Source organism: Mustela erminea, chromosome 7 (assembly GCF_009829155.1).
Source record: "Mustela erminea isolate mMusErm1 chromosome 7, mMusErm1.Pri, whole genome shotgun sequence".
Classification (NCBI taxonomy): Eukaryota; Metazoa; Chordata; class Mammalia; order Carnivora; family Mustelidae; genus Mustela; species Mustela erminea.
In genome coordinates this window covers 58,259,735-58,274,467 of record NC_045620.1, presented here as the reverse complement: position 1 = coordinate 58,274,467, position 14,733 = coordinate 58,259,735, and positions in this window count along the sequence as shown.

The following is a 14,733-nucleotide window of genomic DNA, read 5'->3' as shown; positions in this document are numbered from 1 at the left end:
ATAGCCCTCTTTACAATGACTCAAATGCATCCTTTGAAATGTGGCAAAACCCTGCATTTGTACTGCAGCCACTTTATACCTCTGTGATACATTAAAAGGTGTAATCCAACTGAAATGTAAATCACCGTTCTTGAAAACAAATCACAAATGGAGATAACAGGGCTGCAGAGCAGCTTTAGGCTTTGGGGGGCCCACCTATTTCTTTCAGTTCTAAATTGCAGCCACATTGCTATCAAGGGTAATAGGGGGTTGCTGAGGCATGCTGATTACAAGGTGATGGTAAACAATGCTTTGAAACACAGTGCCTGAATAGAAGAACACACAACATTAATCACTCAAATTCAGAAAGACTCACAGGAGGAAAGAGTCGTTTTCCTATGTGCTATAGCTCTCCCTAAGCTCTGTAGATAGCCCTCACAAGGATCCCTGGTAGAACACTATTTCTTATTCCTTAGAAATCATCACCAATTTAATGTCAAATGCTGATTGCTAGTCCATTGGCAAGAAGAAAAAGCAATGATGAATTTTGTTTTGTTTATGACCATGATGAGCTATTATAATTGTATTATTATTATTATTACTACTACTGCTACTACTACTACTATAATAGATGAGGTTTAAGGATTTTACAAGTTGAAAGAGAGAGGAATTATATAACCATCTCTTACTTTGCTCTTTCCTTGGTAGAAGGTGATAAGGATGCTACATGAGATCATGGGTCCCTTCTGAGACTGAAAGTTCCCTGAATGGTTTCTAAGTCCTAGTTGCCATGCTTAGTTAACTGAACCAGTAGCCTCTGCTTGTGAAACTCTAAACACTGAATGGTAGGCCTGAGCTTACCATAAGCTAGAGTTCAGACCAGAGTGGCATCAGTTGACTTGAGATAAGACAAGAGTCTTCTGGTTGATTGGCTTGGATTCTTTTCTTTCTTCCTTTTTCTTTTTCTTTCTTTCTTTCTTTTTATTTATTTATTTATTTGGGGGGGTAAAATTGCTTACTTAATGTTTATACCTCTTAAGAATACCATTTACAGTTTACAGCTTCTATATTTACTTAGACCAGAGAAAGAAATAATTAGTCCATATGAACTTCAACTTGCTGGATCAACTACCTCACAAATGTCTAGATCAAATCTATTCCCTTCTCTTGTTAAGACTTTTAAACAGTTGTTCTATTAAACACAATTCCAGTTCCTTAATTGAGCTTTCAAGCTATTAGTGATCTGGTTTCATTATTGTCCTTCTTAGTATCATCTTCTACTTGCCCTACAAAAGCTCACCCCAGCTACCATTAGTTTTCAGTCATTCTCTGAGTTTTCCTTTTTTTTCTTCCTAAAATACTTTTTTTAAAAAAGATTTTATTTATTTACTTGACAAAGAGAGAGATCACAAGTAGGCAGAGAGGCAGGCAGAGGGAGAGAGGGAAGCAGGATCTCCGCTGAGCAGAGAGCCCAATGTGGGGCTCGATCTCAGGATCCTGAGGTCATGACCTGAGCTGAAGGCAGAGGCTTAACCCACTGAGCCACCCAGGCACCTCCTTTCTAAAATACTTTTTATCCAATTGCCTATTTGAGTCTCATTGAATGTTCTGCCCACCCATCCATCCATTCATCCATTAGACAATCACTTATTGAAGAGTGTGTGACAGGTGCTGTGGATAAGAATTGACATAGATACAAAATTGGCCTAAATCTCAAAGGGCTGATGGTCTACTTGGAGAGAACAGGTTGGAGAACCAACACAATCTTAGCCCATTTCAACAAGTGTAGGGGTAAAAAGTTATATTTAGAGAAAAGATGGCATATGAATTATCCCATTCTACTATCTGGTATTTCATTGCAGTTACTTAAGTAAGTCACAGCTCACTCCATTGGTCAGTTATCCTCACAGTCATATTTGAACTCTTCCGAGGGGTTTATGACCCTTGAAGTTAGGAACGTGGACGAATCAAAGTGTGAGATAAAGACGTCTTTCTATAGAAAACACTTAGCATCTATGAAGATATCTTAAAAACGTCCAAATTCACCAAACACGGAGTAAATAACTTTGGTGTGAAGCAGGTCAGGTCACGTGGGAAATGGCAGTTACTGGTCATAAATGTGAGGCATCCTGTGTATCCTGAACTCTTTGGGGATAAGAGTGGGGTTTGTGGTGCCAAGCTGCTCAACAAAGATACTGAAAAATATGGAAGAAAGGGAGGAAGGAAGGAAGGAAGCAAGGAAACAGCTAAAACCCTAACTCCAAAACTCTCTTCCTCCATGACCTTGGGTAAATTCATCTACTTGAATCTAAGTTTCTAAGATTGATTGGAAAATACTGAGCTACATTATTTCTCAGATCCTATCTATTCCAATGCACTATTACCTAAGAAGTTTTGGAAGCTGCAGTTATCTCAGCAACATTGTTTTAATGAAGAAACTTTAAAAATATATTGATATTTTACATATAGATATATATCCCTTTGATATCTTATCTGTATAGAAAGAGATATAATAAGATTTTAAATACTTCCCCCAGATGACCACCGTTTCCTACACATATATGACTGTCCTAGTGACTAACTTCAGTGGCCTATGTTTTTATAAAAATTTAAATGTGTGAGCATTTTCTTACTTTGTGATATAAACTTTGTTGATTCCACTCTTCATGCTAGAAATGATTAGAGTAGCTTTGATTTTGTAGTTTGAATCCCACAGTCTGCAACCTGTAGGAGAGAAATGGTCTAAGAGATAAGGTATAATTAGATTTCTTTCCAATGTATTTTATTCTTTGTTGCAGAATAAGATATGGCGTAGTTCTGTTTGTGGGGGTTGGTGATAATTAAATGGCAATTCTGTGTAACTATTTTTGAAGGACTAAAGCAGTTGAACATTAACACATAAGAATCATATCATACCTAGCATCTCTGAAGCCCCAGACTATACAGCTAAGGGCGCTCTGGCTGTCTTATAGGAAAAAGAAATCACTTCTATCTAGCTGTGGCTTATTTGGATGAGTGCCTTTAATTATGTTTTTTAACTGTGATATTATTTTTCTTAAATGAGATGTAACTAACTTTTACAGTGTTATTGTGTTAGACTTAGGAGTTGGCTGTCTGCATGATTAGCTGTTCAAATCCACTTATGCAGATGAAAGGGGTCTGTTTAAAAATATGCATGGATGACAGGCATGGACCACAGGCCATGTTAGGAAAATGGGCCTCTGTTGCCATCTTATTTATAAGATGCTTAGGTGTTTGAGGTAGAGAATTGCAAGGCTTTAGTAGGCAGAATTTCTCTATACACACTCTCTAGTGTATGCTAATTTGGGGACTTATGTCACTTAGGAATGGGAACTCTGTTTAGATTGTGAGAATCCATTAAGTTTTAGCTGCAAGTATATGAAAAATATTAATTTATTTCATAAATACAATTTCTGACTTCAGAGATATGTCAGAGAACAGAAATTTTCACTATGCAATCTAACTCGTGTTATCTCTACATGAGAACATAAAGGAAAGACATGTTTACAAAGTTCAGCTTAAAATTTCAATTGTAATCAAACCTAATAATAAGAATATAACAGTATATTAGTGTTTGCATACTATTTAATATAATGCTTTATGATCATAAGGTTTGCCGATACATGTTCATTTTACAAAGCTTTGGTAAAAGACATGTAAAAATATTCTGGAGTGCTTTGTCTAATTGTGACTTTTATCCCCAGAAGCAACCATTTTCCCCTTGCCCATGACCTAAGATCTTTGAAAAGTATCAAGTTTGTCTTGTAATGATCAAAGTATTCAATAATGTACACAAATGAAAGGTAGCTTCTATTTCATTACAAATTCAATTCAATCACAAAGGCAGCTGACAGTACAAATTTGTAACAAATTGGGCAATTCAAGAAGCTATATTAATGAATGCTATGAAACACAGGGATCATTTGTGAATGGAGTTGAAAAATACACCTGTTGTTTCCAGCCACTGATAATAATCATATATCTAGGCCATAGGATAAGGCCGGCTTTCTTGGTTCATGCCCGTTAAGAAACAACCCTTCATTGTTACTTTGCCTGTGGAGAAGCTTTGCAAATGATGGGGGCGACAGGAAACAAAGCTGTGGGAATTATTTAGTGCAACTCTATCCTCCGACAGGTGCCACTTTTAGACATTTTAATTGATCTCATTTGTTAGTTATACCTGTAAATCACACTGTTATCATCCCTGAACAAGGAATGGAAACCAGAAATTGTCACAGACTAAAGATAGCCGACCAAGTCTCCAAATGGACCAGCCATATAGATTTACTGGCTTAGTTTCACAACAGTACATTAGATTGAAATTGGATACCTGGAAAAATCCAAATTACATGAGGCCTCTTGTTTCTTTATATCACATTGGCAGAAAACACGGTTTAATATTCTACTGTGGCCAAAGCTGCATATCATATATTAAGATATGTGTGTGTGTTTGTGCGTGTGTGTGCATGTGTGTGTGTGAAAGGAATTTTTGAAATTGTAAAAGTTCCTCTGTTTTAGTACAGTAAGTAGCACCATGGTACAGTAAATATAATGCTTAACCAAAGTCTTGTTAGAAAGTACCACTTTGCATCTGGTTACAGTGCTCTCCAGTATCTGAATGATGGAAAGATATGGGCTGAGAATATCAATGGATTGAGAATAAAGAAGCATTCAAAGATGTGGATTTCAAGGGAGTCCCAGCCTGGGTGGTGGTGGGCTGGGGAGGTCCTGCTTTTCTATGTTCTTTTAGTGGATCGTTCAGAAATAGATAACCTCCATAAGATCCCCTGAATGAGGATGCTGGTGAATTAAATGTAGCTTCAGCAGAAAACCCATTACCAAAAAATATAACCAACAATGGTCACTCAGAATAAAAAGAAACCTATTCTGTCTTTCCAGCTACTTTTCTGGGTTTATTGGACTCATCAGTGACAATGTTGACTAGACTTTGCATTATAGATCCATTCCCATGAACATCATCCCAAAGCATTTAACATTAGCTTCTCTGCAGACTGGGGCTTTGCTTAACTGGAGGCCAAGTCAAATCCACTTTTAGCTTCAACTCAGTGAATTGTTGTGTGAAATACAATCAGCTTTTCATCCACAGTAGCAAGAATTGTAGTTAACAAATGAAATACATGTTAAGTTATAAAATGTTCTAAAGTATTTTGTTGTAATCCCACTTAACAATGACTATGGCCCATGCAAAATATCGACGTAACTGGCATATTGAGAAATGGCTGCATTTGTACCAAGTAAGAGACACATAAAATATATTTATTTGATCAAATCTGAACTTTCAATGATCACCTGATCGTGTTATCATGGGTTTCTTTAAACCCTAATTTATAGTGGTAAAATGTTCTATTTAACTTTTGAAGTTTTCTTTTATTTAAAACAGATTAACTGTGCTTATAAATGAGGTAAGAACAACATATAAACCCTCAGAAAGTATATAATAATAGGGGCTCAGGTCATGATCTCAAGGATTTGGAATGGAGCCCCACCTTGGGCTCTGTGCTCAGCATGGAATCTGCTGAAGTTTCTTTCTCCTTTTCCCTCTGCCCCTCCCTGCTCTTGCTCTCTCTCTTTCTCTCTCTAAAATAAATAAATAAGTCTTTAAAAAATAAACAAAAATAAAAAATAATAAAAGACTTGAGGTGAGGCACTCACCTCAACAGATGCTGTTGCTTCAAATGTTAGAGAAATCTGTTACTGGATATTCATCAGATCCATGATTCTTAACCTTTTAGGGACATGAGACTCTTTAATAATCATTAAAATCTCTCCCCAAAAGTGAAATCAACACACTTTATTATACCAGCTTTTGTATCTGGAAATTAATTCCCTTCACCTTCAGATTATTAAAATAATCTTCAGTCATGTCTTCCATGAACAATGGATTGGCTTTTTTTCTGGGAGATTTTCAAATTAGCCCATAGTATGCAAATGAACCCAAATCAGACTTTATTCTGCTCAAATGAAAATTTCAATGGGAAGGCTGCCATTGTGTAGTGAAAGTAGCATTTGCAAACTGGGGCGTGGTCTTTGATAAAGAAGTGATCTTTAGCATGAAATCTATAAATGTTTTGGTCTGACAGCAGCAAGTGCTAAAACATGTCAACTATAGCTCTGCAGTAGTCAATTAAATCGAATGTCCCCTAGTTTATGTTGCCCAATGAGAGCAAATCTGTGTAAAGTGTCACCAAAATCTCAAAATTTATTCAAGTTGAAATCAGGCAACATCATTTTTTCTGACCACAACTGCATTAGGTTACAAAGCCTGCATTGCTGGTCTGGAGGCCATGTGGAGACTTTGCCAAGTCCTGAGAGTAGGTTCACAATGGGCATCCCTAAATGTAGGGCCAGCATCTCCTTCCAAGAAGTGGTTCTTGGTTTGTTACTATGTCTTGGTGGAAGACCAGGCCCTTGCCAACCATGGTGCCCATCAAGAACAGAGTGTTAACTTGATTACTGTTGACATAAGATCTGGCATGCTGGGGAACACCAAATCATCCAGTGGAGGAAACGTAGAGTGGATGAGGCTGGGGCCAGCCATGCACATGAAGGATGCATGAGCCATTGGATCATATTCCGATTGTGCCCATTCTTGCTTCCCTGCCACCCTCCTCCAGCACACCTATAGACTCATCAGGAGTGCCCACGGACTGAGAAAAAAAAAAATTCAACCTGAGAAACAGGTGACTGGAATCACTGAGAAGAAGGTTTAGGGGTGTTTAACTCCATTCATATGTGAAAAACACTGAAGAATGGAACTCCTCTCCACGGGCAGAACTTCAGATGGTTTATGTTATTCTGTAAGGAAAGAGCTGAGTCTATACTAATTGTGGCAGATTGGCCAGATGATTAAGGATCTATAAGGAGCAATGTTAGGGATTCACCATAAAGAGATATGTGGGTACGAATCTAGGAACAGATTCCAAAAGTGAGAATATTTGTCTCTGATTGAATGTTCAAAAATGCTTCCACAGCAAGAGTCTCTTTGGTGGACAGTGGGCATGTGAACTCAGCTCATTCCACAGTCTGTGCAGTATTTGCCCAGTTGGCCACAATGGTAGAAATGGGAGCTATGGAGGTCTGAGTGCTCAATGAGGAGGTAGAGCTGCTGCTGTGTGTGGAGTAGGATGTCCTGGGGATGGAGCACTGTTGAGCTCCTGGGATTTCTCATGTGTTAACACTATTCACAGAGGAAATTAATAGAGAATGATGGTGATCTTCTAGCAGAAATAACACTTAAGAGTCATATACATCAGAAAAGAAACTGTGGATCATCCCAGTGGGGTAAAGAACTCTAACCAGCTATGTGCTGGCCAAAGGTAAAATGAGGTTGGTAATGAAAGAAGGAAGTCATATATATATGCCAACTATGACCATCTAGGAAACAAAGAGTTTAGTCTCTATATGTATTTCCTTTCTTTTGGATTATATACAATAATATATAATATATTTTAAAATGTATTAAGTAACATATATGTTCTGTTATTATATATTAATTATATATTATATATAATTTATGCATATATACTTAGTGGTTTCTTTCACTTCCCCAACTTGGGTAGATTGGTGGTAGTTAAATTATTTATTTTTTTCCCCCAAACATTACAGAACACCAAGACCTGATTCTCAACCAGTAGGATGAGGAATAGACATCACTAGGAATCCTAGGTTTGGAGCTAGATGGTGATCAAATGACAGCACACTGATGGTTTCCTTTGAGGAGAAAAATGAGTGTATTTCCACTTCTATAAGGGAGAGTTGCATTCAACTGCATGCCGAGTGGGCACCTTTCTATCTGGAGGTACTTCAAAGGGAAGAAAAGTGTGGCTATAAGGCACAAGAGAGACATTTTGTGTACATCTATACCTGAACTGGGAAGGACGGGGGAAACCAGAAAGAGGAATGCTTTCCATGGAGCCTCTTTAGACAGCTGGAACTCCTACCTGGGAGGGCCTCTGGCTCCTTTCACCTGCTGGATTGCTGTAGCTAAATATTCCCATAACCTGACTTGCTTCCTTATAAGCAAAACAGAACAACAAAACATGAAATGCCATCCAATAAGACACAGTATTCACAGAGAGAAAGATTAGTCTGAAAGAGTTGACAAGAGATGACTTGAATTAAAAAAAAAATGCACACACACACACACACACCAAGAGTTTAAAGGAAATTCAAGTGTAGCAGAAAGGAGACTTTTTAAGAATTAAAAATATGGATTTCTTACTACAAAAATCAATAATGAATGGAAGGAGAGGATGGGTTACTCTTGATCTAAATTAATGGTATAGGGCATAAAATGTAAGAAATAAATCAAAACACTCAACAAAAATATAAAGAGGTATTAGTCATAAAAAGCAAGTTTATTATTGGACTTTCTGTATACAATGCTGGAAGGTATCAGAGGACAACTCTAATGAATGAAGAAGGATGAAGATGTGACCTAAGAATATTTTTATCCAGCTGAGACCTTTTAGGGGGAAAGAAAAATGTTAGGGAATATACTAGATTTCAGCAAATGAATCACCCTTGCAACAAATTTGGTGTAAACAACCAAAAAGTACACTAATCAGACAATAAATGTACCAGGAATAGAAAAGTTTTAGCTTTAATGTAGTATAATTTAGAAGTCATTTTTTTATGGTTATTGCTTTTTGTGTGTTGTTAGAACTCCAGAATCTTAAAGATAGTCTTCCTATGCAACCACCAGAGATGTATTGTCTTATTTTTTATGGTGAGAACTGTAGTCTAACTAGAATTGTGCATGTTGTGTGGTATGGATCAAATTTCATCTTGTTTCATTAGATATCCTATAACTGGCTATTCTTTTTCCCTATTGTTTAATGACCTTCACCACATTCATTCCTAGAAAGTAAATACTAATGTCATAATACTATTTTGAAGAGATTCAAAGATAGCTCATTCTTAGATCAATGTATTTATTATTTTGAAAATGTATCATGATTGAGAGAGGTGAAAGATCAATTTAGACAGCACAATTTCTGCTGAAGCCAGTAGCAATAATAATGTGCTAGATTCCCTTAAATAGATTATGCAGTGAATATGAAACTACCAGAAGACATTTCTAGAATAATGTGAAGTAGTCATGTGGAGTACGAGAAAGTACTCCACAGCTGAAAACTTGGAAGGCCTTAGGAAATCCTAGTATGTTTGTTAATAATTGCTCATAAATAATAATTCAATTATATGGAGTCATAATGATAGTCATAACATGACTGTATCCATCCATATCCTACTCCTCACGTGAATGTAACTTCATCAATACAGCAGTGTGACTGAGATCTTAGTCTCCTTCTCTTTTGTTTACTAATTCTTTTGTCTATCATCACTCAAGCTTTGGTGTTCTGGGCTTCCCCTTTCCAAGTACCAGAGCGAAAGTGCTTTTCAAGGCTGCTTGTTTCATACTTGCTAAAGGCACGTTGGCCAAATTCAGTCATACAGTCCGGATTTATAGGGTGGAGAAGTAGACTCCACCCTGTTATGAGAACAGTAGCAAGATCAAATCGCAAAGACCATTGTGCAAAGAGGAAAATGGGAATTTGGAGCCATTTGGGGAGCTACCAAATTCGTTGTATAGGCACAGTACTTTTTGCAACATTTGCTCCATAGAAGGCACTCAACAAATGTTTGCCGCCAGCGGGCTAACTGATTGAATGAAGGCATTGCTGGACGGATGATGACTGTGAAAGCAGACATTCATTTTTCAAATTGAAGAATAACTTTACATACAATTCATTTTCTTCTTTCTAAGACTCAGTGCCTTGAAGTGGTAACATCCTTGTCTGTTAAGTTAAGGCCACTCATTCTTATTTTAGATTAAGAGAAGCAATAAAAAGCATCCACATTTCATCACGGCAAAGTGTTAGACTACATAACAGACTTCTGCAGGTTAGAGGTTTTAAACATCAAAATGATGAGAAAGAAAAAAAACTTCAGCATTTTGTTAGTAAGAGTAAAAATGGAATCCATAGTATCAACTGGAAGATATTTTCTTCCCCCTGAAGAGAAACAGATAGAATGGCATATGCTTTTCTAAATGTGGAGCTGCTGAGTGCTGAGTACAACCAGCAGAAGAGTAGCAATTAGATGACTCAGCTTCGAATACACTCCTTAACTACGCTGTGCAAAGTCAAGTGGTCTACAATGAAATAGAGTGAAAACCGTAGTTAAGACAATGTATTTATTTCAGGGTTTTGATTTTTGGCTTTTGTTTTTTACTGGGTACCTGGGTTAGTTTGATTCACTAAAAAGCTTTTTTGCTTAAGAAGTCACGATCGATTTTTTTTTGCACTTGTTTGCGATGTGGCCTAGAAATTAAAGAGGGCTATATTTCTTATCATCTCCAACAGATGCAACAGTTGGCTTACTATAAAATCGCTCCTCAGAAAAGGTTTTTTAAAGATATGAACTGAAATTTTCTTTGTGGTATGAATATTGTCAGAGTTGTTCCATTGTAATCTTCACATGTGATAGGTTAATGTCTTTAGACATACTTATGAAAGCTGCCACAAGCATCATATTTCTTGGTTCTATAATTAGGTTTCATAGATTTGGGTACAATTAGCTAGTTTCCTACTTTATCCTACTGTTTTAATTGCTTCACTCTTTTGTGTCATTCATCAACTCTTCTGCCTGGAGGTCAAAATGGGACCAGTTACTAATCAAGGCCAATGGCAACTGTGACTGTATTGGGGCACCATGTTTCATCTGTCAAGGGGCATCTATCACTTCTCTTCCTGTCAAAAAGAAAATTAAATTAGACTAATACAAACCTCTATTTTTGCCCTGATTAAAGGCCTACATCCTCCCTAGGCATTGCCTGACATGATTTTGACTTGTGAAAGACTGAATGTTCTTATAACATCATTTGAAGAGAGTGTGCCTGTCTCCCTGGGTCATTATTCTTCAGATTCACTTGTTTTTCATGGACTATGGGCTAGATAATCTAGAGCTCCTTTGGGGTGTTAATTAAAAAGAGTATCCAAAATTAATCAACGGACTCACTAGGGCGAAGGGATGCTGTCTGAAGACCTTGGAATATAACATGCTTCTGGTACAGAGAAATGAGCCTTCGGCTATCGATGAAAAGCAAACAAGTGTACAGACGGCAATGTGACATAAAAATTCATATATATATACAAGTATACACTCATTTTTCTTGTCAGCTTGTCAACTTTAATTATAAAGGTTGATTTGCTATTTGGCAGATCACAACATTGTAGATGTTGGCCATTTGAAAAGCATTGTGTGGTCAAGGTCTTAGAATGATGGGATAGGAAGACAATGGATTAGTGATGTGTTTTAAAGTCCACACTGAGCACAAAAGTTCTTGCATTGTACCTAAATTGTAAAAACTCTGTGATCCCTTCAAGAAATAATGTATTTTATCTACAATAGAATATTGATAATGGATAAAACCTTGATTTTAGGAGGTGCAATTTTTTCATCATATTTTGCAGTATTATTTTCTTTCTTTCTTTTTTTTTAAGTTCCTTATCTTATTCTAATACATTTGTATCTGGAAGTGTTTTCTTAAAACTGGATGCTAAAAGTAATCTTTTAACAGATCCTGAGTTTTGAACATACAATGAAATAAATAACTTTCATTCTTTAACTTCAGCAAGCATTATTATTTCACTTCTAACTTACAGAATCACTTTTATAGCCCTTATTTAGTTGACTACATGGTAGTGTCTCTCAACTCCCTGTCGCTCACTTCCACCTGAAGAGTAATCTTCACTGCCAAACCGAAGGTCATAGATTCTCATTGTGTAACTCAGATTTTCAACATCTTTTTCAGAGTTGAGAGATTAGGAACACCTGCTTTTATCCTTTAGAATTCTAAATGCTGTTTGTCAGCTGATAGAGTTGGAGTGCTTATATTCTATGAAGATGGGTACAGCTCCAAAGCCTGGTCTTGCCCATAATGGGCAAGAAATGAAGAAGCTGTTCATTGGGCCCTAGGAGTGATGTTTGGATCCTGAGCTATGCCTATTGATCCTGAGGTCTGGATTGAATCTGGTATTGGTTGAACTTGCAAAACAACATTTAGTACAATTTTCAAACTGTTGAGGCTGTTCAATTACAAAAACAAAGTAGTTGCTTACCTCTAATGAACACCCTGATTTATGTTTGTTAAAGATGCAAGAAAAGCAATGAAGGCAAGTCATTCTTTGCACTTTCTCTGGGGAGCAAGACATGTATTCTAAAACTCAAATTACATATCTTGAAACTCTAGCTTACTGTTAGTTATTCAATAGAATGATTGTATATAATTTATTTCTAGTAGAAAATATTTACTTAAAGTTTATAAGATATTCCCACTTGATTATATCAAGAACATTCTAGTGAATTAAATTGCTTAACTCATTTTTTTCAAAGACTTTTATTTATTTATTTGACAGACAGAGATCACAAGTAGGCCGAAAGGCAGGCGGAAAGAGAGGAAGGGAAGCAGGTTCTCCGATGAGCAGAGAACCCGATGCAGTGCTCTATCCAAGGACCCTGGGATCATGACCTGAGCTGAAGGCAGAGGCTTTAACCCACTGAGCCACCCAGGTGCCCCTCTTAACTCATTTTTATTTAATTTTACTTATTCATAAAACTATTTTATGTATCATAATTTGGTGTCAATAAAGTTACTATGGACAAGATAAAAATTTCTACAAAAGATAAGAGACATCTCAACCATCAATTTGAAGGACACCATACAATTTTGTTTTCCTTTGATTTTTGCCTAAGTACATTAAGAAAAGCTTCAAAATGCAAAAGGAGTTTTCAAGTCTTTATAAAATATCCTTTTCTTAAATTCAATATCCTGAATGCTGACAACAAAATTATTTATTAATGATATTCATATTTGTTTCTACTATTTCTTGAGATAATTGATAGTTTAATGGCCTTTTAAGTATTTTCCCCCAAGGACTGTGCTCATTTCTACTTCTTTTTACCTTCACTTTGAATAAGATTCAGTCTAAAGTACATTATCAGCTTCATTAGTAGCTTCTACCTGTCATTTCAAAGCATAATCTTACAATCAGACCAAACATTCCCAGAATTCTTTCAGCTCATATTTGCCTTCATTCAAGGCAACATTTACTTTCTAATGTACATGATCTTACAGATATTACATTCTCTTGGGCACATGATTTTCTTGTAACAATAGGTACCATTGTTTAAACAATATCTTTTAGCAACAGATAGTCATAAAGGAAGCGGATGTTTTTAAGTCATTCATCGCATATGTTTTTGGGATCCACTTAACCAAAACAAACTCATTGTTTTTTAGGTCAGTCTTATTATTTCTATAGCTTCTAGTTAATTTCTGTTTCATCTGAGGCCACTGTTTGGGTAACAAAGGGGAACACAGAATAATTTCTATTTCCAAAGGTCAGAGGGGCATATCCACCACTTGGAATATTTCCTTAATAACCCCTGAATTAAGTATATTAAAACTTTTTGGAACTATAAAATGTGACTATGGAAAAGAAAGCAACATGACCAGTTGCATGTGACATATCAGAATTCATATATCCAACTGGTAGTTCATTCATTATCTAACTGGTAATGAAAAGAGCATATAAACTGAAGACGACAACACGGGATAATGAAACACCACAGAACATGTAACAGGATAGAGAAAATTGTGTTTTACAGAAACCCTCGTGGGTATATTATCACATGGGATTGCCAGAGTTGGAAAGAGCAAACCTCTTGGCATGGGAAAGGCTAGTGAGATATCACAGAACCCATGATCTGGCCCAATAAAGGGCCACCAACTGTCATCAGAGAAGGACTGATTCTGTTCAAAAGAAAAGAGCATTCTTTTGATCAGTAGGTGTACCATATAAAGATGAGGAATCTCATGGACATTCCCCATGCGCTGTTAAGTAACTCTTCTAAATCAAATACTGAAGAATTATTTAAAATAATGTTAGACTTCCCATGGTGTCCATATGCCTCTGTTTGGCCCAGCATCTCAGGACTTTACATTTTTTTCAAACCTTTTGCCATTGTTCAAACAAGTCTTGAACTTTTCTTTGGAAGTTACTTGAGTGTTCTTTAAAATATCATCATTGATAGCAAATGTATTTTTGAGTATGTGCTAGATTCATTTAAAATTCATTTTAAACAATAAAATGTCATTTGATCTTGATAAATAAATTTAATAACCAGTCTAACTGATTTACTGCTGGGTCAAAAATATAGTACAACTATAAAATAAAATAAACTACAAAGCTACTTCCAAAAAGATAGGGGTTTCAAAATGTTCTGAGCAAAAGTATTATTACAATGAGTATATGGTCTACCAAGAAGTTTTCATTTAGGTCAGTATTTACTTTGATTTCAGATATTGGTTGATTGATTTCATATGCAGTTATATTCTATATTGACATTTTGTATTTATCTTTATAGTGAATTTATTTCCAATAAAATAAGTTTAGTGGGTGATATTTTACATTCCATAAAATAGTCACTCCAGACTTTGCCTAAACATTTTTGATCCATGACCTGTTAAGATTAAAAACAGTTTTTTTTTAAGAAACAATTTTAGAACAATCCTTTTATACAGAGTTAGTAGATTTAAGGAATAGTCTACCCTGGAAATCAGAATAATCTAAAAATACAAATGCAGCTTTAAAGTTTAGATATGTTCATTACTAAATAATGCTTATTAATGTCTTAATTTATGACATT